Source organism: Papaver somniferum, chromosome 3 (assembly GCF_003573695.1).
Source record: "Papaver somniferum cultivar HN1 chromosome 3, ASM357369v1, whole genome shotgun sequence".
NCBI lineage: Eukaryota > Viridiplantae > Streptophyta > Magnoliopsida > Ranunculales > Papaveraceae > Papaver > Papaver somniferum.
Genome location: NC_039360.1, coordinates 42,503,290 through 42,527,733, shown reverse-complemented (window position 1 = coordinate 42,527,733; position 24,444 = coordinate 42,503,290). Strand labels below are relative to the sequence as shown.

Sequence of the window (24,444 nt, the reverse complement as noted above, 5' to 3'; positions counted from 1 at the left end):
TATGGGGAGAGCCTTCCCTCGTTCTGTAAGGCTCAGCTAGTTTTTGTGTTAATAACATCTATATTACCAAAGAAAAGAAAAAAAAAGGATAATCTTTTTTATATTGATGTTTCTTTTCAAGAGTATGATGGCTCCTTTGGCGCATGTTTAACTTATTGGGAAAACAACAAGACTATTGATGTTAGATGTTTTTCGGGTCGCACTACAGGACCAATAGAAGCAAAAGCTTTAGCTACTGAAAAATCTATACAATAGGTTATGGACAAGGATTTGCAGTACATTAAGATCAGATCAGATTGTAGGGATGCAGTTTTTTATTTTTATTTTTTAAATCATCTGGTTGTGACTGCAGAGTAATGACAATTCTCAAGGATGTTGTTTCCTTTTTGGATATATTATAGATATTAAATATGTTTCTAAAGACCTCAATAAAGAGCCATATCAGTTAGCTAAATTGAGTAGAAGGAAAAAAAAGGTTGTGAAGATATTTACCGTTGGTGAACATTATGCCTGATGCCATGGGTAGCGAGTAGACGAGAAACTTCAATTGCTTCTCGCGAAATATTAAAAAATTCAACTTGATCGAGCCGATTAACCACCTGCTTAATCCGATCAATGAACTGAAGTAATTTCATAATACACCATTTTCTGAGCATACCCTTCAATAATAACCTTGTTGTACTTCATGTCAGCTATAAGGGAAATTGCTAAAACAAAACCTGATGCTTCTTCTGTTATTAGGATCTGAGAATCGACAACTTCTATTTGAGCGCACATAAAATTTCCAAAACTATTTTTATCCACCACAGCACAAGTAGAACCAGAACTCTTTCAGGCAACATCTGCGTTTAACTTAACTATATCAGATGAGGAGGGTCGCTACTGTTGGTTTCTATTTACCACAACATACTCATGTCTATGAAAGTGACCCTGAAGCTCAGATTCTTCCTCATGATAATAAAACATGTTAAACCAAGAGTTAATTAGTATTTGGGTCGTAGATTTTGGTACATGTTAGTGTTTGGGTCCTAAGTTTGTCCGTTATAGTGTTTGGGTCCTAGACCTGTTAGTCAAAGCAGTCAAATGGTCAAACTGTTAACGCTCGTTAACTTTTGTTAGTGAAATAATTTTCATTTAAAATTTTGAATTTACTGTTAGTGATACATCTGTGTGCCGAGATGACTGCAAATGTTAGTCTAAAATAAGATATTTCCCTCTTAATCCCTTGCATCCATCTCTCAGATCAACTGCAACGGGTTCAACTTCAGTCATATAAGGCCACTCAATCTCTTCCGTTCATGACTAAAATACATGGAAGCAAGTAAGGTGCTTCCATGTTTTCTCGGCAACCAAACACACCAAATTTCCAGTGACTATATTAACCTATTAATTCTCTTAACCTGTTGAAAAGAAAACACACACTGAACCATGACTCACGGTTGTACAAACTAATGCAGACGGGGGTGAAGACTTATATCGAACAACTGATGAGCAGGACCTAGTAATGGTGTTGTTCATTAACGAATCATGCATCTTCTGCAAACGCCTATAACAAATCCCAGAAAATTCATATAAAAAAAACCCAGAAATTTCTAAACATTCATAAGCCTTTAAGAGATACATTCCCCCGAACCATCAACAGAAAATCTACACTAATGGCAGAAAACTTGTTTATAATGGCAGCAAAACTCCCCAAATTTCATTGATTTTCATTTCTTCAGTTTCTAACAGGAAACTCTAGAGAAATCCCCAAATTCGTTGTGGTGATGGGCAATTTGTTAAATCCCCAAATGTGTAATGGTTATGGGTTTGAAATCAAATAGGGGTTTCTCTCCTCTTCTTACACAACTATGTCCGCAAATCAACAAAACTCGACCACCCTTCATCGTCTTATGAATGAAAATCAAACCCATCTCTCCTCTTCTTACACACCTCTGTTCCTTCCTCCATTTTCCCATTTTACTACTTCCCATCAACTCTGATCTTTCCTACTTCAATTTTTTAAACAGAATTTATAATGCAAACGTGTGAATTAATTGACTAACAGAAGTTAAAGTCCGTTAACTGTTTGGCCATTTGACCGCCTTGACTAACAGGTCTAGGACCCAAACACTATAACGAACAAACCTAGGGCCCAAACACTAACATGTACTAAAATCTACGACTCAAATACTAATTAACTCTTAAACCAATACATTTTTATGTGTGATAACCGATTGAATATTAATTGGTTTGTGCTCAAAAACCAACTCATTTTTTCCTCTCCATATATCCCACCCCATATTTAATGTATAATTATTATCTCGCACCAGTAAATACAAAACCACCAAGTCTTTGAAGGTAATAGTTGTTCTTCCCTGCAATCTCAGACTAAAAGGACATGTGAATAGAACTGCCTGACTTACAGAGCACTACACAAAAGGTGACTTGTAGACTCATCACTATCACCACATAATAAACACTCGGAATGCACCCCTCTGAAGTAGTTGCCAAATAAAATTCTGAATTCTAGGTGCTAGGTGCTAGTTTCTTAACTGCTCAAAACTTTTTCCAAGGAAAAGTTGTATCATAAGAGAAGAAGACTCACCTGAGTTAGCATGCAACATTTTCTGAAATTACTGAGCTGAAAATTCTCTATAAGTGGTGTGAGTCCAGATAAGTTTTATCATTCTCCCCTTTATTGATGTGTATTTTCAAAATCTAAGCTGCTTCATATGGGTCAAACAGTTGTTTCACCAACTCGTTATTCCACGCAGAGGCTTCATTATTCATCATCTACCCAGCATATTGAATATTTTGTTGGTTTAGCATAGGCACAGCAGAAGTATATCCCATCAGACTCAGTACCCAAGGATCATTCCAGATTCTGACCATAGTTTATTTCCGAATGAGCCATATACATCCTTTTTTTAATAGCTCCCTCGAGCTTAACAGTGCAACCCAAGTTGATGAAAATTTATGTAGTTTCTTAGAGGCCCAAAAGGAGATATCCCTCAAATATTTTTCCTTCAACACTTTATACCATGTAGCATATGGATTTTGCAGAAATCCCCAAGCCAACTTTGCCACCAAAGCCTTGTTCATCTCTTCGAGAGACCTCGTACCAAGCCAAACAACACCAATTCCATCTCAAAAAACGTATTTTCGTCTTGTCCTTTGAATGATCCTGCCAGAAATTCCTTATTGTCTGATTCATTTTGTTTATTATACCTTAAGGAATAAGAGATGTTTCCATGAAGTATACAGGAATGAGAGATAATATTGTCTGGATGAGAGGAGTCCTCCCTGCATATCCCAAATTGTGCTTTTAAAAAAAAACAAAAAACAAAAACTTAATTTCCATCTTCTCTAACAAGTAGTTATATGAAGCACAACTATTCCCATGTTCAAGAATCCTCACCCCCAAGTATTTTTCCTGCCTACCCATTTGTCTTACTCCCAACGTAGTTCTAACTTCATATTGTATTTCATTAGAAACATTATTACTAAAGTGAATAAAAGGTTTTCGGCAGTTAATTTTTTGACCTCAAACTGTGTAGTACTGCTAGAGAATGAATTGCACAACCTCAATTATGTTGTTGGTCTGGGTGCCATAGAGCATAACATCATCGGCATACATCTTATGAGAAATAGAGAGGGGCCATATATTGAGCTTATATCTTTCATATAAGCCTTGTCTTTCCAAGATATGCATAAGATTAGAAAAACAGTGAGAACATATAATGAATAAATAGGGTGAAAGAGGGAAACCTTGCATAATTCCTTTTTCCCTAGCAAAGTGTCCTTCTGGGGGATCATTAATCAACACCGAGAATGAGACCGCGGTAACACAACTCATTATCAGCCTATGAGTGTTTCCAGAAATTCCAAAAAAATGTAAAGCATGACTTAATAAATCCATGTCGACCCTTTCGTAAGCCTTACTCATTTCTAGTTTCAAAGCAAAATATTCAATAATTAAGGTGTAGTTATTCATGATGTTAGAGCATAGCTCGGTTGAACCCACCAAGCGTTGGTATATCAAGTTTGATTGTCATATTTTAGTATCAAAACTCAATTAGAGTCGCTTGAATAATTACTAGTTTCAACTTCGTTTAGGTTAGACTAGAAAGTCTAGGAATGTTGAGACTTACAAGTATTGCTCTAAAGACCCGAAGAATGTGAAGAAGTAACAACTACAACGAAAACATCATCCTTCCACTTGAGGTTAGTAATACTGACTTGACTTGTTTCCATTCCTAATGTATCTTTCAAGTCGCTTTATATTGAAAATATAACATTCAAAGCTATATTTATGAAACTCTAGTGATTAGACTTGGTCATAGCATTATGATCAAAGTATCAAGGAATTATATTGAATTACGAAGTATAACGCTTATCTTTTGAAATTCGTAAATATGATATCAACATAATCTATATATTTAGTTACTTGATTATGTGTGGGATGTAGGTGTGATTTCATCCTCGAAAATTATGTATTATCACATTAATTTAAGGAAGTAGATGTATGAACTTGTTTCATAATCGAAATGGAAATCATAATTGTGTTGGTCCGATTTTTCATTGAATAATATTTGGATGACCAATGAAAGATGACAAGGTAGAACCATTTTTAACTTATGTTGAGAAGAAAAGTAGAACCGGTAATATCCTATATTATGTGACAAGGTAATCCTAACTAGTTTTGGGAAGCAAGGTATAACCGTTCATAACCTATATCTAGTGACATGGTATAACCGATCCTAACCAGTATCGGGAAGCAAGGTATAACCTGTCATAACCTATATTGGGAGTCATGGTATAACCTGTCCTAACTTAGTTTGGAAGTCATGGTATAACAAGTCCCAAGAGCAAAACCGAGTTTCCAATATTCACATATCTCTCTATGTAGCGTGTGAATTCGGATTTAGGGTTTTCTAAGATAAGAAACTTATAGATGTCGATATTATTTGAACATGTGCATAACTCTTATCATTAATTTTTCAAAGAATATCTTTGGTACTCAAAGTGATCCAAAACCAAAATATTGAAAAACATTTAATTATGATTTTCAATTTTATATGTTTTAATTACCAACAATTAAAGCATATACTCTAGAAAAGGATTATTAGTTAATGTGTAAAACTAATAGAAATTTTGTAAGAGAGATTTCAGAAATATTGTTTGACATTGATTGGAAATAGGAAAACCGAAATTAGGTATTTTAATGCATATCTTGAGAATATTTTCGGTTTTGGAATTTCTTTGTTGTCCAAATAACTCTGGTCTACAAATACTTGAGTTTGCATTTCTTGCAAACTGTCCTAAGAGCCACGCAAACTTCATTCATGTTGTTTCTGGTGGAGTCGTCTATCCAGAGAGGAAAGTAACCTAATTAGGCAAAATCTCTTATGACCCCTCGTTTAAAGACTTCCGTGGGATCAAGAAGCTCTAAGAGTACTGTTGTTGGGAAACTAGATAATTCCATTGTTATTTTAGTTTTCGATTATTGATTTGATTGACTAACGGTTGTTGAAACTTTTATTGCACCTAGTTTGATTATTCTTGAGAGTCTTTTTTTCTGACATAAGGGTCACTCAAATTAGATCAAAGTATCGACGAGATATTTAGAATTATTGTTAGATCTAAATACATTTTGTGATAATCCATTGTTAACATTCATTTCTGTGCATGATTGATCACAAAAGGATTCAAGTTTTTGTGTGCAGGTACTTTAAAGATAATCGAAGATTTGAAGACGAAGAAGATTTATCTAATTATTTTTCTTATCTTGTGAATATTGTGCACACATCTTGATCGACTGGGATCCAACTAGATCTTATTTATCTTTGATAGACTTGTGATTATCTATTTGATAAGATCATCATCACTTTATAGTTTCTCTTTGAGTTATATATTATTTGATTGCAAATCCGAAAATTGATTATTTTGGTAATTAAGATTTATATTGATCTAACCAGACAAAGGAGTTTATTAGATTAAACATAAGAGCCTTTGTCAACAACTCAAAACATCTTTTCTTAAAGATTGAATAAAGTGGTCACCAAACAATTTTTTTCCTTTGTTGTTTGAAATAGATCAAAAGGAGTAAATCAACTCGAGATAGCGATTTCTGTTTTGAGATTCACTTGCGTGGCCAAAAGGTCGAAGATGCAGGGATACTGAGGGAACTATAACTAGGGGTAGTTTACTTGGTCTCAACTATACCAAGTTGGCTTCTTCTCTTTATATAGCGGCTCAATTATGAGAGTACTCAAAAATTGGACTAGGTCCCGAGGTTTTTATGCATTTGCGGTTTCTTTATTAACAATATCTTGTTGTGTCATTTACTTTACTTCCGCATAATAATTGTTTTATTATAATAAAGTAAATTACACTTGTACGTTAATCCTAATCACTTGACTTTGATCCTATAGTCAACCGGTCTTGTACTGTAACTATTGTTAAGTGAATATCAAGTTGTTGTATTGTCTCTGAAAAAGCGAGGGTCTAACAACACCACCCAATATTTCGGTTAGAAATCTGTATGGACAAACTCGAATATACTTTTAAGAGAATCAACAAGACTCAATCAATTAAAAGTACATCAATGAGTTTATATATATCTCTCTTGATTTGATTTCCTCAAACAGAAACTGCGAGTACTAATCAAATACAAGGAATAACTTGGATGGTACCAAAGACCAATATCCAAGGATCAATCAATGACAATCAACAACCAAAGGTTGGATTACGCTAATTGATGATCTAACGCACAACCTGTATTATTTCAATTATAAAGTGAAAATAATATAATGCGGAAACTGAAATAACACAGACACCAGAACTTTTGTTAACAAGGAAACCGCAAATGCAGAAAAATCCTGGGACCTAGTCCATATTGAACACACATTGTATTAAGCCGCTACAGACACTAGACTACTCCAAGCTAACTTCGGAATGGACTGTAGTTGAACCCCAATGAGTCTCCCACTAATCCAAGGTACAGTTGTACTCCCTACGCCTCTGATCCCAGCAGGATACTGCACACTTGATTCCCTTTGCTGATCTCACCCACAACTAAAAGTTGCTACGACCCAAAATCGCAGGCTTTGACAACAAACAAATCTGTCTGACACAGACAAGTCTATCAAAGGATCAATCTATCTCCCACAGAAAAACCTTAAAGTTTTTTTTGTTCCGTCTTTTGATAATAATCAAGGTGAAGAGGAACCAATTGATAATCCTGTCTTATATTCCCGAAGAACAACCTAGATAAATCAATCACCTCACAACAATCTTAATCGTATGGTAGCGAAACAAGATGTTGCGGAATCACAAAAAATGAGACGAAGATGTTTGTGACTACTTTTTATATCTTGCCTATCAGAGATATTAATCTCAAGCCAATCAATCTGATTGTACTCGTACGATAGAAGATGCAAGATCATATCACACAACTACGATAAAAGTAGTATCGGTCTGGCTTCACAATCCCAATGAAGTCTTTAAGTCGTTAACCTGGTGTTTGAGGGTGAAAACGATTTCTGCTGAATTTGGTAATTTCGGATCTGTGAGTGAGAAACAAGTTTAAACCCTAAACAATGTACTGCAAGGGAGTACTTTAGATTCGAGATATCAATCTGTACAAATCCGGCCTAAACCAAGAAATGGCCGTTCGAGACTTGATTCGATTACAAATTGAAGGAGAAGGGTTGGTTTTGAGGAGGGAAGCGAAGAGAGTGTTGAGACCAGAATAGTTGATTCTGGAAGAGTAGTTGTTTCACGACTTGTATCAAAGAGTGGGAAGCTAACATATGGAAATCTAGCAAATATTTTATGAGTGTTGTATCCTCCTGACCTGAGCTTGTTGTTCGATGGAAATAGGTAATACCTATTTATACAAGTCGAAGTGAAACGTACTATGGTCTCATAAGAAATGGAAAATGGATGAGTCAATGGGAAGAGGTGGTAACCGGTAACGCCTGGAATTGATGTTCCATAAAAGAAAGCTTTTCACCATTACTCCCTGTATTTACTATCCGCCTCATCCTTATGACACTGTCTTATAACGGGCATAGTGTACGCCGCACGCTGTAAACCGCCAAGCCAATACCCAATGAGCATCCCCCAGTTTGTGACATGTGTTGATGTCTCGAGTGTTTTCGTGGAAAACATGCAGCATGTTGTTGTTCGACAAGTTGAGCTTGGGAGACTTGCCATCTCGGTGGTGACCTTCGACGGTCGAGATTTTGCATCTTGAGAGGAAGGGTAGCCGTTGATTATTGCAACCCTTCGTTTGGTAGCCAGTGTCATGAAAGCATGGCCGGTACGGCTTTAATATGGCCTTGTTTAGGCGCGGCCAAAAGTTAGGGTTTTGGCTTTGTTTGGGCGCGACCAAACTAGGGTTTGGCGTCGGGCCAAAGGTTTTCATGCGTTAGATGGTAACCTTGGACGGCTAATTTCTGCATCTTAGATAGAAAAGTGGTCGTTGAATCTTTGCAAGCCTTTCTTTTGGTAGCCGCATAGGGAAGGTCGGCATGGTATGGCGCGACAAGGTGGTTGGCATGCCATTGGCACATGTGGCATGGCTGGCATGCCTTGGCGCGGTTTGGGCGTGGCCAAAACAAAGGTTTTGGCGTTGGGCCAAAGGTTACCATGCGTTGGTTGGAGACCTTGTACGACTAAGATTTGCATCTTAGATGGAAGGATGGCCGTTCATCGTCGCCAGCCTTTGTTTTGGTAACCGCATAGGGAAGGCCGACATGGTATGGCGCGGCAAGGTGGCTGGCATGCCATTGGCACATGTGGCATGACCGGCATGCCTTGGTGCGGTTTGGGCGTGACCAAAACTAGGGTTTTTGGCCAAAGGTTACCATGCATTGGTTGGCGACCTTGGACGACAAAGATTTGCATATTAGATGTAAGGATGGCCGTTTGATCGTCACAAGCCTTTGTTTTGGTAACCGCATAAGGAAGGCCGTCATGGTATGGCGCGGCAAGGTGGCTGGTATGCCATTGGTACATGTGGCATGGCCGGCATGCCTTGCCGCGGTTTGGGCGTGACGAAAACTAGGGTTTTGGCGTTGGGCCAAAGGTTACCATGCGTTGGCTGGCGACCTTGGACGGCTAAGATTTGCATCTAAGATGGAAGGGTGGCCGTTGATTGTCGCACGCCTTCGTTTTGACAGCCGTAAAGGGAAGGCCGGCATGGTATGGTTTAGGCGCGGCAAGGTGGATGGCACGGCATGCCATTGGCACACGTGGCATGGTCGGCATGTCTTGGCGCGGTTTAGGCATGGAAAAAACTAAGGTTTTGGTTTTGGGCCAAAGGTTACCATGCATTGGCTGGCGACCATGGACGCCTAAGATCTGCATCTCATATGGAAGGGTGGCTGTTGATTGTTGCAACCCTTCGTTTTGGCATCCAGCGGCATGTAGCGGGGCCGACATGGCATGTAATCGTGGATGGAATGGTTGGCATGCCTTGGCGCGGAGGTTTGGCTGACACGACATGACATTGGCACATGTGGTGCGGCTGGCATGGTTTTCCATTGGCACGGTGGCGCGGCTGGCATGGTTGGCATGCTTTGGCGCGTCAACGAGGCTGGCATGGTTTGCCATTGGCACGGTGGTGCGGCTGGCATGGTTTGCATGCCTTGGCGAAGAGACGTGGCTGGCATGGTGGTGCGGCTGGCATGGTTGACATGCCTTGATGCGGAGATGTGGCTGGCACGGCTTTCCATTGGCACGGTGGTGCGGCTGGCATGGTTGGCATGCTTTGGCGCAGAGACGTGGCTGGCATGGTTTGCCATTGGAGCGGTGGTGCAGCTGGCATGGTTGGCATGCCTTGGCGCGGAGATGTGCCTGGCACGACATGCCATTGGCACATGCGGCTAGCATGGTTGGCATGCCTTGGCGCGGACACATGACTGGCATGGTTTGCCACTGACACGGTGTTGTAAGAATTTAGGGTTTGGTGTACGAAGGTGATGTCGGTCAATACTAAGGGTTCTACCGTGGAACATGATACATATATATGTAAAAAAAAAAAGGTACCCTGGTAATTCTTATGTAGGCGTGTAAAATGATTCAATAAATGCGCTAGTGGTCCTAGTGACATTTTGTCAAATGTAAGGTTTTACGATTTTAACCCTAAGCTAAAAACCACCATAACATTAAGTCCCCTGCTTATCTCTGAACAACCGCATTGTTGCGAGGTAAGCATAAGATGGTGACAGGTGAGGAAAAATCGAAATGAAAAGTCGTGAAAAGATGCTCAAGAAGACCCGACTAACTTTTTCGAGAGGTAAGGAGAGTTTGTGATTCTCGTGTTGGCGGCCTTGCATAGATTCTACTTGTGGTGTTGCTGGATAGACCGTGAAGTGGTGAGATGTAGATTGTCGGCTTGGAATGGTAGCTGCATGCGTTGGTCGGCTTGGAATGGGAAGAAACTGGCTTCGGTCAGCGGAATGGTGGAAACTGTCTTCAGTCCGCAGAATGGTGTAAACTGGTTTCAGAACTTCGGCTACCAGACGATGGTGATGACGCTGGAACTTCGGTTATCAAATGGTAGTGATGGCGCCTGGCAACTTTGTCGAAATCAGGGTTTGGGATGCCGAAACCCTAATTAGCGCTCCTTACTAAAATCGTTGTAGAATTCTCGTACGAACTCGGATTTTGACGGAACGCCCCTCCATCTGACCGGAAAATAATTTCCTATCTCCTTAAGCGGGAGTATTTAGGTTTTGAGATCGTTTAGGAGGTGAAAACGGCCCGACTGTGAAACTCGGTAAGAATTCAGGAGGGATGTTGCGGGCTCGGGGTAGCATAGTCGCGCCGAGTCATCTGTTCCCGTTCATGGAGCAAGAAGGGAACTTTATTCTGTGCAAAACTCTAAAATCTCCGTCCGTATGAAAAGAGGTATTGACCTTCTTCTGTTTTCTGTTGCTCGTTTGTATCCGCGCTTTCGTCTGCAGTGTCTCTCCAGTGGATTCCAAAATTTACCAAACTCCATTGCATTCTTGGGACGGATGGATGGAATACATGCTCGTCAACGATCATGTCAGGGTTAATCTTGGAGATTGTGGTTGCGGTGTCGGTCCATCCTCGGCTTTAGGTTGTTCAGTTCCTGGATCTTCTGATCGTGATGATGATGTGCCGTGAATGCTTGTATGGTCGAAAACTTCTGGCGCCCCCGGATGAAATAGGGAGACGCTCCGTTGCCGATGTGCTGCTATCAAGTCTTCCAGGACTTTGTTCCAAGCGACATCTTTCAAACCATCTTCTAAATCTTGGACTATCGTATGGAATGAGATGTGGTAAGAAGTCCCCAGTTATACTTTGGTTTGATCCAATAACATGGATGAATATGTGAACGTATCTTTGTGGCGTGCTCTTGAAGTCTTCGGTGTACATGTACGCCTTGAATCCACGTCCACGTGATTTGATGCAAGCTTATCGTACTCTTCTGGATGTGACACTGGAATGCTCAAGATATCGCATGAACGAAATATTCTGGATAACAAAGTTATGTTGTTTATCATGGCTCCCTCTGTTTCTTCAAGAAAATGTTTCAGTCGCGTCTCTGAAGTTATCTCATGAGTCTTTGATGGTCGTCGATGGACTGCGAAGAGAAGTTTCCAGTCGCATTTTTCTTCAGTTTCTGAAGTTGTTTTCCTCTGAGAAGGCTTGGGATCCTCCGCGGCCTCGTAAAGTGTTGAAGGCGTCTTCTAGACAGAGAGGTGATGATATTCTTGCGCTGCACCCTTGAAGACTAGATGACCTTGTTGCGGCTATGGCCTTTTGGTTGAATGTGTCTTCTGAGCTTTGACAGTGAAGGGATTCCGTGTATATCCTCAGTCCTCAAGTATGGTTTACATGTTTCCATCTTTGTAGTGATTGCTTCTGTGGTGAAGCTCTGGCTGGTATCAACAAATGAGCGGAAACAATTCTTGGTAGCAGATGTAATCAGAAGAGACTACATTGTCTTGGTAACAAAGTAGGTTGGATGGAATTTTATGGGCATCCATGGAAGTAAAAGGATTTGCTGGAGTTGTACGAGCATCCGTGGAAGTAAAAGGATTGGCTGGATGCGTAAGCGAGAAATATTTCCATGACTACGAAGATTGGTTGGCTGTGATCATGATCCTTGACATGGGGAGCGTGGTGGTACGACCCTTTGCAGGAAGAAGCGTCGTTGAAGCAGCTTCGGCTCTTGGAGAAGATGTTGAAACTTAAGAAGCCGAACGCTGAAGCCTCGTCTTCGGATCCTGGAGAATCTTATGGAGAGAACGCTGAAACGGAGCGGCTGCTGGAGCGAGCGTTGAAGCGGAGCGGAGCGGCTGTCGGAGTGATTGTTGAAGCGGAGTCGCTGTTGTAGGATGTTGAAGCGGAGCGGCTGCGTTGATCAGTATGCTGTCAAACTGGACACCCTTCAAGCGAACAATGGTTAGGAGTCCCCAGTTTCATCTATCAATCGTGCTTTCCAGGAGAGTTTGGGGTTTGGGAACGACTTCTCTGGTTGGAAACAGCTGCTTCCCTGATGCAGTGCGGTTGAGGGCTGCAAATATGCCTTGACGCTGCGCCTTGGGGAAATATAGAATCTCACATAAATGTTTCATTATAGACTGCACGATTTTGCGGGCGAAGTCCCCAGAAATTATGCACCTCCTGACAGGGAAAAGAGTCTTTGTGAACTCAGGGGGGTTGCTGATTTTTCTTTGCTTCGATTTTGGAGAAGTCGTTCCTGATCTTTCCGTGTAATGAAATTAGATTGTTGATTCCCTTCTACTGGACGTTCAAAAGAAACGGTGGAAGGATGCAAGCTGCTGGCACAGGGAAGATGCAAGCTGTTGTAAAGATGCAAGTTGTTAGCGCTGGAAAGGATGCAAGCTGCTGGCGCTGGAAAGATGCAAGCTGTTAGCGCTGGAAGGATGCAAGCTGCTGGCGCTGGAAAGATGCAAGTTGTTAGCGCTGGATCGGCTTGGAATGGGCGCTGGCTTGGCGTGGACGCTGGCTTGGCATGGACGCTGACTTGGATTTGGTATGGCACGGACTAACGACACTACAAGAAAAGTCGCTTTTAGTGGCAAAACGTTGTGTCACTTTAAACAATTTCTTCGTTGCAAAAATAATTCAGCGAGACAAAATATTTCATCACCTATAGTGAGTCGTTGAAAGTGTTATGTGACGTCCTTAAGAAATCGTCACCGAATTTTTTAATTAGCGACACAAGTCTTTTTGCCACAAAAACTAACTTTTCGCGAGTAAATAAAATTGACAGTGTTCACTAATTTTGTGACGAAGAATTTTGTCATTCTAGGTACTTTTGCTAAAGAAACTATTTTATCATTTAAAAGAGTATTAGCTGCAAAATTTGTTCGTCTCAAAAAATACTTATAGCGAAGAAACAAATTTGTCACGTAAAATAGTTTTAGCCGCAAAATTTGTTCGTCTCCAAATACACTTATAATGAAGAAACAAATGCATCACACAAATAGTTTTAGCAGCGAAATTTGTTCGTCTCGGTAAAATATATAATTTAGCAACGAAATAATGTTCGTCTCAAAATAAAAAATTAATAACGAAAATAACCATTTTCTCGACATGCCATTCTTCACTGAATTTTCTTTATGACAAGTCTATATTATCACTGATAATTCCAAAGCAATATATTTCACAATAAATAATAATAATAATAAGATAATATTAGTAAAAAGTCGGATTGCATTTCATTTACTTGTCAAATATCTTTTTAAATAAAATTTGAATTATAAAAAATCAAACACAACTCTTGGTTGGTAGCCTAGCAACTAAGATAATATTAGTTGAATTAATATATTTTTTTTTTTTTTTTTTTTTCCGTTAAAATAAAATATTGAAACAATACCCAAACTAAAGATATATGATAAATAAACTATACTAGCAAATAATTAATTGTTAATAAAAATATAATACCAAGCCTACAATTAACCACTGACTCCTAATCCGGCGTACTCAGTTGTTCCATATGGCTTCGCTCTAGCATCAGATTCTGTTGCTCATGGACCATGTTCAGTGTGAAATTTTCATTGTCTTCCTATAACTTTTTCATAGTCTCATTTTGTGTGCATACTTGGCTATCTTGAGCTTGAACTCTTTCAGCTCACGCTTGTAGCGTTGCATGATGTCCTTCCTTGTTACTAGGTCACCAAAGGCAACAAGCCAACATCAAATAATTCCTACAATTTAAAGGTTGGAACAATACATAAGAAGCTGCATATATCTATAGAAAATTAAATGGTGAGCAAGTCACACAACATAGTTCCCTCAACTACTTTCCATAAGTAATGAGTAGGGCAGTGCATGGTCGGTTTTGGTTCGGTTTCTAGCCAAACCAAAACCGAAACCAATACTATTGGTTTCTAAAAACCTAAACCAAACCAATCCATTAACCATTGGTTCGGTTTCCAAATGGTTCCAGTTGGTTTCGATTTGTCCCAGTGGTTTTTGGTTAACCAATAATTATGTAAAACCAAAAAAAAACACAAATTTACAGATATAAAAATCATAGTTGCCGATAGTACTGGTTTACACAAATTTACAGACAAAAAAAAAAAAAAATTTACGAATAGTTAAAGCTTACTCCAATTCTAGAGATCAAAAGAAGATATATAATATATTTTAATTTAGTTATTGACAAATAAAAAAAGAAGGAAGACGGGAAGAAAAAAGTCGAATAGCAACGGCTGTAGTTGGCGGTGGAGAAGGGAGGCGACTTAGAGAAGGAGAAAGAGAAAGAAGGACAGTATCATAATGAAATATTAGATTTAGGGTTTCTATTTATCCTCTAAATCAATGGGTAGAATCCAATACTTGTAAATCAACGGTAGAAATTAAGTTTAAAAATTAATCGGTTTTCCAATGATTTTTGGTTCGGTTTTAGAGGTCAAACCAAACCAAAACCAACACTATCGATTTTCCATTTTCTACACCGTAACCAATCCATTAGGAAATGGTTCGGTTTGGTTTCTTTCTAATTGGTCTGGTTTGGTCCGGTTCCAGCGGAAAACCGAAACCATGTTCATCCCTAGTAATGAGAAAGTGCAACCAAGAGGAGCCAAATCCATCAAAATGTTTCTTATGTTGGCATTTACAAGTTCTGCATTTACCATCAATAACTTTAAAATCAGTAAAATTCCTAAACACCAATAACAATAATCCAAAGAATTACCATGACCAAAGATATCAGTATTCGTACCTGCCAAAGTCTTGAAGCACAAATCTGTCGTCTATTAGCTTTTGATTGTGGTACAAAAGGCAGAAGTTACCCTATACATACCTCCTGCCGCAAAGTGAAACTTATTAAAAGATTGTAACTGATCAATTAATCACATAATCAATTCCTTATAATAGAAAAATAAACTACATGGAAGGATTTCATATCTCAGTCCTAATTAACGTAAATGTATTAGACATCAGAGTAGATTTTAAATTCACTAAAACAGTTATTCATAGAATATTCATTCATGTGGGAAGTTCTATCTTGCTTTACTGGGCTTTCCATTGTATACAGTTCTCAAAGTGGAGACTACACAAATGCCAGAATCCGCCTTACCTAGAATTAGCTGAGAATCTAGAGATCAAACCATGCATGTTCAATAAAAGTGAGCAAGGGGAAAAAACTTGAAAATTAGCAATTTATAATGCTAAATTTAGAGTTTGAGCAGTCATACAAATCTGAAATTAGTGTTATGATTTCGGTTATCATTCACTTATTTATCTATCATCTGATGTGATTCAGTCGATACGTATTAACAAACACTTAAATTGCAACAATATATTATGGAAAAACAAAGCATAATAATATCCTTTAAAATCTAATAAAAGAAAGGGTTACCATGAAATACGGTGATGACCATTTTCTATTATTCAATTTCATTTGTTTTCTTCTTGATTGCTATGTTCACTTCCTGCAGCCGAATTAACACAAAATAGTACTTCGGTTAAGGAATACACTACAAAAAAAAAAAAAAAAAAAAAAAAAAAAAAAAACTAACTGAAACAGATTAAACCGACAGAGGACTACCACGAGGAGGTTTCAAAACGTTTTGAACATCTGAACTTCGACCTAGTTGAATAAGAAGTTGTTGCAGAATTGCAGAAGTAGCAGGAAATAGATGATAGTAACTTTCCTGTATAGTTTTTGGTGATCTAAAAAGATATAGTGAATCCAAAAGCACCCTTGACTCGCCACCACTTGGATATGTCGTCTCTCAGGATGATGTATCAATTGAAGGTAATTTCAGAGAAAAAAAATTGCAAAACAAACCATACCGGTGTTTCAAGATTTTTATTTTTCTTCATCTTGTTAAAAGTTTCAGATACGTTTGATGAAACAAGAAAGGTTCATATTTTAGGGTGGGGAGGCGAAGAGATGGAGGCGAAGAGACAATTAGGTTCATATTTTAGGTTTTCTTTCTCTTTTTCGATTATATAAGGAATGGAACCTCGGGTACTAAAGAACGGGATATATGGTCACGATTTGTGATTCATGTATTTCCCACATCTGTATCCCTTAGTTGTAGTGTAGCGAGATTAGACGATTTTTATTTCCGACATCGATTTGATTGGTATCCAAATATCTAGGGGTTAACTTTGCACCTAAGTGTCACGATTCAAAAATACAAGTTGCTTGAGGATCTCTTTTATATTGACTTTCAAAGCATAGGTTCATTTAGGTTTAAGATCAGGTGGCTTTGGATCCAAGCAATCAGTATCCACCGTTAGATGAAGTTTTGAAATGTTTGAGTCACAACCATAGGTTATAATATGATCAAATATGCTTATGTAGTGTTTTTAGAGATTTGTTCAAATGCCAATTATCTCATAGAAATAATTTTATTTGCATCTGAAAATATTCGACATGGCAAGTATGTGTACCAGGTACATGTACTCTGCCTCGTTCGTGGGTGTTTTTCAGATATGTGTACCATTAAGACAAAAACGAGCTCCGAAATCATGCAGAACTTTTTCGGTTTGCGTACCGGGTATTGATACCACAACGGTTTCAAAGCCAAAAGTTCAATTATTGTATGTCTACGAGGTATGCGTACCGTTATAGGTCCACGAGTCCACATAATTTTTATGGTATGGATACCTGGTATGCGTACCGCAAAGTGGCTGCTGAACTATTTCTAGGCCGGTACGTGTAGTGGGTACATGTACTACGGCTACAAACCTATAACAGTTCTCCCTGTATGTGAACTGATATGCATACTGTCTTGAATCCAGTTTTACAATAGTTCTATATTTATTCTCTAAATCAATTCGAAACCTTCTCGAATGACATCAATGACACATGTCATTGTTCCAGGAAATTTTCAAATTATAATTCTTGAATCACGATTTTGATTATGAACAATAAATTTCTCTTGAACGAAATTCATCAAGTATGAAAAAAATTTCATAATCTTAGTCATTATATTTCGAAAAGGATATTACCAAGATAAACTTGACTCGAAATTCTTGTTATACAAGAACGTGAATAACTACTTGAAAAATAGGTGGTTCAATCTTCATTTACCTTTTGATGTAGGAGTTCTCCAAAAGCTTCAGTTGATATTCGACTTCATAATGAATTCTTTGTGACTATATTTTAGTAATCACTGAAATCATGAACTGCGGTGAAATTATGGTGTCAGTAAATAAGACTAAAGCGACAAAATTTACTTTGTTGCAGATGTTCCTTCTTGTGACGATTGGACATTGTTACCATATAAATATTAGCAATAAAAAAACCCGACGGTCACTAAAAATAAAATATAGTGTCAAACTTTTAGTTTCGTTACTATAAAATTAGTTAGTAACGGATAAATTTGGTCAGTAAAAATTTTTGTTTTTGCAACGAATATTATAGATTATCACCAAAAAAAATTTATGTCAACTTTGTAGCATCATCACAATATAATTAAATGGTGACGAACATATATCGTCACAAAAAACTTATTAGTGATTAGACATTATTTCGTCTCTAAATGAGGTCACTAAAAACTAATGAATGACGAATTCCGAGTCCCGTCGCGAAAAACCTAACAACAGTGTCAAAAATTATTTTGGTCACCATAACTAAGCTTCAGCAACGAAAAATTGTTAGTCGCAAAAATTATCGTCACCAAAGTCATGTTTTCTTGTAGTGCAGGTTGGCATGGCACGGACTATTGGCTTGGCACGACGCTGGCTTGGCGTGGCACGACGCTGGCTTGGCGTGGCACGAACTTATTCTTGTGGGCCCAGTTGCCTCTTTCCGTACGTAGATCAAATAGGAAATCATTTCCTTATTCAAATTCCAAAAGTGTTATGCGTATGAAAGGGATTGGCTCTCCTTTTTATCTCGTATCTTTGTTCTCACGTCCTGGTGTTACCGGTAGCAATAAAGTGGGAAAGTATATTCCATCTACATACTCCAACTTTTCTTTTTCAATTTGTTTTCTTGTTTTCTTGTGTTGGTGCAAACCCTAGCCATAGGTATGCCTTCCATAAATCTGTAGAAATATTGTTCTTCTGAACTGGTGTAAACCCTAGCCGTGGGTATGCGTTTCATAAACTTGTAGAAACACTTCGTCATAAACAATTCCTCTTAGAATATCACCATAGTAACGTCGGATACCTCATGAATATTGACGGGTAATCATTATTATGCAAAGTAGGCACGTACGGGTAGGTGACAGTTTTTTTTTTTTGGTTTATGGTTTTGATTTTCTGGATTTTTGGGTTGATAGACAAGTATTACTCCTGAGGGTTTTGGATTATTATTTGGAATGAACTGTTTTAGAATATTGATGTTTTTTTTAATGAATATAAGTGGCATGAGTACCCCAGGGAAGTCATGGAATTGTGAATGTTGTGCGATAGTAGAAAGCATGAAACACGGGAAAAATATGGCTATCGGTTTTTTATCTCCTTGTGAAGATTTGAAATAGTAGACCATGTATTTTGTCTAGCAAGACTTACTCGGTTTTTCAGATCTCTTGATGAAAAGGAATCTCCCGGGTGTAAGATCGAGTTTTGTGGGAAGCACCGTGACTGTGGAAAGTCCCAAGTCATCCCTTGTCGTGTCATGACTGGTAACTGGGCTGTCTGGTAACTGAATCGTCGATCCCTGGGCGGGTCGTTTGGATTCTACCGTCCTGATGTCTGGGTCGAAATATGAGATCGAGGATTGAAAGTTTACATTGTAACCGAAAGATCAATCTCCCACTGTGGTCGTCAATTGTTAGAGGGTGAAAACGGTTTCTGATGATTTTAGTAATTTCGGGTGTGTGGGTGAGAAACGAGTTTAAACCCTAAACAATATACTGCAAGGGAGTACTTTTGATTCGAGAGATCAATATGTACAAATCCGGACTAAACCAAGAAATGGCCTTTCCAGACTTGCTTCAGTCACAAAGTGAAGGAGAAGGGTTGGTTTTGGGGAGGGAAGCGAAGAGAGTGTTGAGACCAGAATAGTTGATTCTGGAAGAGTAGTTGTTTCACGACTTGTATCAAAAAGTGGGAAGATAACAGATGGAAAGCTAGCAAATATTTTTTGAGTGTTGTATCCTCCTGACCTGAACTTGTTGTTCGGTGGAAATAGGTAAGACCTATTTATACAAGTCGAAGTGAAACGTACTCTGGTCTCGTAAAAAATGGAAAACGGATGAGTAAATGGGAGGAGGTGGTAATCGGTAACGCTTGGAATTGATTTTCCATAAAAGAAAGCGTTTCACCATTACTCCCTGTATTTACTAACCGCCTCATCCTTATGACACTGTCTTATAACGGGCGTAGTGTACGCCGCACGCTGTAAACCGCCAAACCAATACCCAATGAGCATCCCCCAGTTTGTGACATGTGTTGATGTCTCGAGTGTTTTCGTCGAAAACATGTAGCATGTTGTTGTTCGGCAAGTTGAGTTTGGGAGACTTGCCGGCTCGGTGGTGACCTTCGACGGTCAAGATTTTGCATCTTGAGAGAAATGGTATCCGTTGATTATTGCAACCATTCGTTTGGTAGCCAGTGTCATGAAAGCATGGACGGTACGGCTTTAATATGGCCTAGTTTAGGCGCGGCCATAAGTTAGGGTTTTGGCTTTGTTTGGGCGCGACCAAACTAGGGCTTGGCGTCGAGCCAAAGGTTTCCATGCGGTAGCTGGTAACCTTGGACGGCTAAGATCTGCATCTTAGATGGAAAAGTGGCCGTTGATCTTCGTAATCCTTTGTTTTGGAAGCCGCATAGGGAAGGCCGGCATAATATGGCGCGACAAGGTGGTTGGCATGCTATTGGCACATTTGGCATGGCTGGCGGTTTGGGCGTGGCCAAAACAAAGGTTTTGGCGCTGGGCCAAAGGTTACCATGCGTTGGTTGGCGATCTTGGACGGCTAAGATTTGCATATTAGATGGAAGGATGGCCGTTGATCGTCGCCAGCCTTTGTTTTGGTAACAGCATAGGGAAGGCCGGCATGGTATGGCGCGGCAAGGTGGCTGGCATGCCATTGGCACATGTGGCATGACCGACATGCCTTGGCGCGGTTTGGGCGTGACCAAAACTAGGGTTTTAGGCCAAAGGTTACCATGCGTTGGTTGGCGACCTTGGACGGCTAAGATTTGCATCTTAGATGGAAGGATGGCCGTTGGATCGTCGCAAACCTTTTTTTTGGTAACCTCATAGGGAAGGACGGAATGGTATGGCGCGGCAAGGTGGCCGGCATTCCATTGGCACATGTGGCATGGCCGGCATGCCTTGGAACATGTGGCATGGTCGGCATGCCTTGGCGCGGTTTAAGCATGGCCAAGACTAGGGTTTTGGCGTTGGGCCAAAGGTTATCATGCGTTGGCTAGCGACCTTGGACGGCTAAGATTTTCATCTAAGATGGAAGGGTGGTCGTTGATTGTCGCACACCTTCGTTTTGGCAGCCGTAAATGAAAGGCCGACATGGTATGGTTTAGGCGCGACAAGGTGGCTGGCACGGCATGCCATTGGCACATGTGGCATGGTCGGCATGCCTTGGCGCGGTTTAGGCGTGGCCAAAACTAGGGTTTTGGCATTGAGCCAAAGGTTACCATGCGTTGGATGGAGACCTTGGACGACTAAGATCTGCATCTCAGATGGAAGGGTGTCCGTTGATTGTTGCAACCCTTTGTTTTGGCAGCTAGCAGCATGTAGCGGGGCCGGCATGGCATGGAATCGTGGCTGGCATGGTTTGCCATTGGCACGGTGGCGCGGCTGGCATGCCTTGGCGCGGAGGTGTGGCTGGCACTGCATGCCATTGGCACATGTGGTGCGGCTGGCATGGTTGGCATGCCTTGGCACGGAGACGTGGATGGCATGGTGGCGCGGCTGGCATGCTTTGGCGCGGAGACGTGGCTGGCATGGTTTGCCATTGGCACGGTGGTGCGGATGGCATGGTTGGCATGCCTTGGCGCGGAGACGTGGCTGGCATGGTTTGCCATTGGCACGATGGTGCGGCTGGCATGGATGACATGCCTTGGCGCAGAGATGTGGCTGGCACGGCTTGCCATTGGCACGGTGGCGCGGTTGGCATGGTTGGCATGCTTTGGCGCGGATACGTGGCTGGCATGGTTTGCCATTGGCACGGTGGTGCGGCTGGCATGGTTGGCATGCCTTGGCGCAGAGATGTGGCTGATGCGGCTGGCATGATTTGGCGCGGAGACGTGGCTGGCATGGTTTGTCGTTGGCACGGTGGTGCGGCTAGCATGGTTGGCATGCCTTGGCGCGGATACGTGGCTGGCATGGTTTGCCATTGGCACGTTGGTGCGGCTGACATGGTTGGAATGCCTTGGCGCGGAGATGTGGCTGGCACGGCATGCCATTGGCACATGCGACTGGCATGGTTGGCATGCCTTGGCGCGGAGACGTGGCTGGCATGGTTTTCCATTGGCACGGTGGTGTAAGAATTTAGGGTTTGGTGTACGAAGTTGATGTCGGTCAATACTATGGGTTCTACCGTGGAACATGACACATATATATGTAAAAAAAAGGTACTCTGGTAATTCTTACGTAGGCGTGTTGAATGATTCAACAAATGCGCTAGTGGTCCTAGTGACGTCATGTCAGATGTAAGGTTTTACGATTTTAATCCTAAGCTAAAAACCACCATCAACACCTGGTTTTAGAAGAAGAAAACCAAAGGTTAAAGGAGAAACAACTCTAGCACGCAAACTAGTATCACACGTGAAGTGTGGGGATTAGTTTTGCACAATACTAGAGTCTCCTTTATATAGTCTTTCAAATCAGGGTTTCTTCTTGGTCACAAAGCAAACAATATCCACCATTAGATGAAAACCTGATTTAGATTCAAGCTAATATTTCTCAACCGTTAGATCGAAAACTTAGCTTTTTATACACAAATGAAATGCACGCTTCTAGGTTTGTTAACCGTACCCAAACGTGTACATTGTTGGTTCAACAATAGTTAACCAAACGGTTAGCCATATGAGCATTTCATACCAACCATATTCTTCTTCACCATAACTAGTTCGAATGACTTCAAATGAACTAGTTCGAGAGTTGTTCAATTGAAAGGAAATCTTATGTACTACACAAGACACAATTGAAGAAAAGATGATTTGATTCACTTGAATCGGTTCATGAACTTTTATAGCCACATTTTGCAAACTGCATTCCTTAGTCTTTATAAGTTTAAGTTCAGGAATCATCGTCAGATATATAACCTTCTTAAGTTCGCACACTAGGTTCGCGGACTTAAGCAACTGGGCAGAGTTGACAAACTCCAGCAGAAAATCTCGGCAAATACTTTCCGCCTGTTCGCGGACTGGGTTCGCGGAATGGTACTCACACAACAAGTTTGTCAACTCCAGCAGAATTTCTCGGGATGAGAAGTTCGGCAGTTTGCGGACTGAGTTCGCGGACTTGGCAACAAGCCATTCTTCCGGTTTCTCTTGATCAACAAAGTTCGCAAACTTTGGTTCAAGGGATAGAACTTATACACATATGTGTTTCCACAACAATACTTATGTCCATCATTGGTTATGTAATCTAAACTCTTGTGACTACTCGTTTTCCCATAGTCTACGTAATGTATACAACTCAGAGGATCTGATGCTAAGTAGTATCGATACCTCTGTTGAACTGATAATGCTAAGTAGTAAACGATATTCAAGATCACAATAATAACGAAGAACACAAATATAATGTAAAAACTTCTAAGTTATCATGAGACACAAGAGATTATGTGGTTCGACATTTGTCTACGTCCACGGGGTAATGAGTGATTTTTTTTTATTAAGTTGTGGTGGTTACAAGAGATCTTAATTGCTTCCCAAAGTAATAGAGATAACTCAAGTTGAAGTTAATACTTAAGTTCTAAACATTAGATAGGTATAAACTTAAGACTAGATCTTCTCTCCTCGATATTGAATTCCTCTAGTTTGTTGGCGAGGCTTGGTATTTATATCCCCTTCTTCTCCAGGTATCTCTTTGCTTCCTCTGGGTCTATCGTCTGCTGATATACCTTTCGTACCAATGGTACCTTCGTCCACCGCGTACCTTCTCCATTCGTATTCCGCCACCTCAGATGGCCCACGTTCCTACGAGAACTACCTAACCTTAGTACAGGTTGTACCTTCGCTCACCGCCAGCTTCTGCCAATCGGGTTCTGCCACGCCTTCTCTCTCCACGTTCTTTGGTTCATGCGTGTAGATAAGAGATTTGTGCATTTAATGCTGATTATATGCGTCATCTACCTTTGTCCCTTCGCCAGCTGCCTCTTTGTAGACTAGGCTTTTACTCTTCTCATCTTAACCGTTTAGGCCTTCTTTCTTGGGATGAGATAAAGTAAATCTGAGGAGGTATCCTTTGCTACTCAGGCTTCTTTGTCTAGCGAAGGCTGCACATTTGAATTTGTATGCGTCCACTAAGATCGTGACACGTGCTCCACAGAATATTGGTATTCACAATTTGCCCCTTTTCTTTCATATTCTACCGTTTGGTATATGTGGGAGAAAAACTTCCGTTACGCCGCCATTTTTGCACCTACCGATTGGGTGGTCCTTACATGTCCTTTCATGCAATAACTTCCCCTTGAATTTCGGGACATCCAAATTTTTGGATTCTCTAGCCGCCTATAAGATGGGAACAGAGAGAAGGAATTTTTATTAATTACATTTCTTCTTCTTCGAACTGTCGCTCTCTCTATCTCTTTCATTGAGATTCTTCTCCTGCTGCTAACTGCTCCTTCTTCCTTTTGATTCTTCGAGTGCTTTGGCTCCATAGTTGATCATACAAGTAAGTGATACTTGTCTTTTAGTTTTGGTTTTCTTCATGCTTGGACCTATGTCTCTTTCTTTGATTAGGGGATTACTGATGTTGATGTTATAATTGCATGTGAGAATTATCGTTCTTTTTTACTTGCTCACGTTGTATGGGAACTTGGGTTTTGTTCCATTTTGATTTTTAATGATGAT

At 40.2% G+C, this 24,444-nt stretch overlaps 1 long non-coding RNA gene across 2 annotated transcripts; it reads right to left on the bottom strand.

Moving 5' to 3' along the window:
- Positions 1–13,886: 13,886 nt before the first annotated feature.
- LOC113361191 lies at positions 13,887–16,430 on the bottom strand. 2 transcript variants are annotated; one of them, XR_003365002.1, is made up of 4 exons: positions 16,049–16,430; positions 15,860–15,932; positions 15,221–15,304; positions 13,887–14,201 (listed from the first exon to the last, which is right to left on the bottom strand). It is a non-coding gene; the product is annotated as an uncharacterized LOC113361191 (long non-coding RNA). The 2 variants fall into 2 exon arrangements; XR_003365001.1 differs by lacking the exon at positions 13,887–14,201 and adding an exon at positions 14,614–15,121.
- Between the last annotated feature and the right edge of the window lie 8,014 nt (positions 16,431–24,444).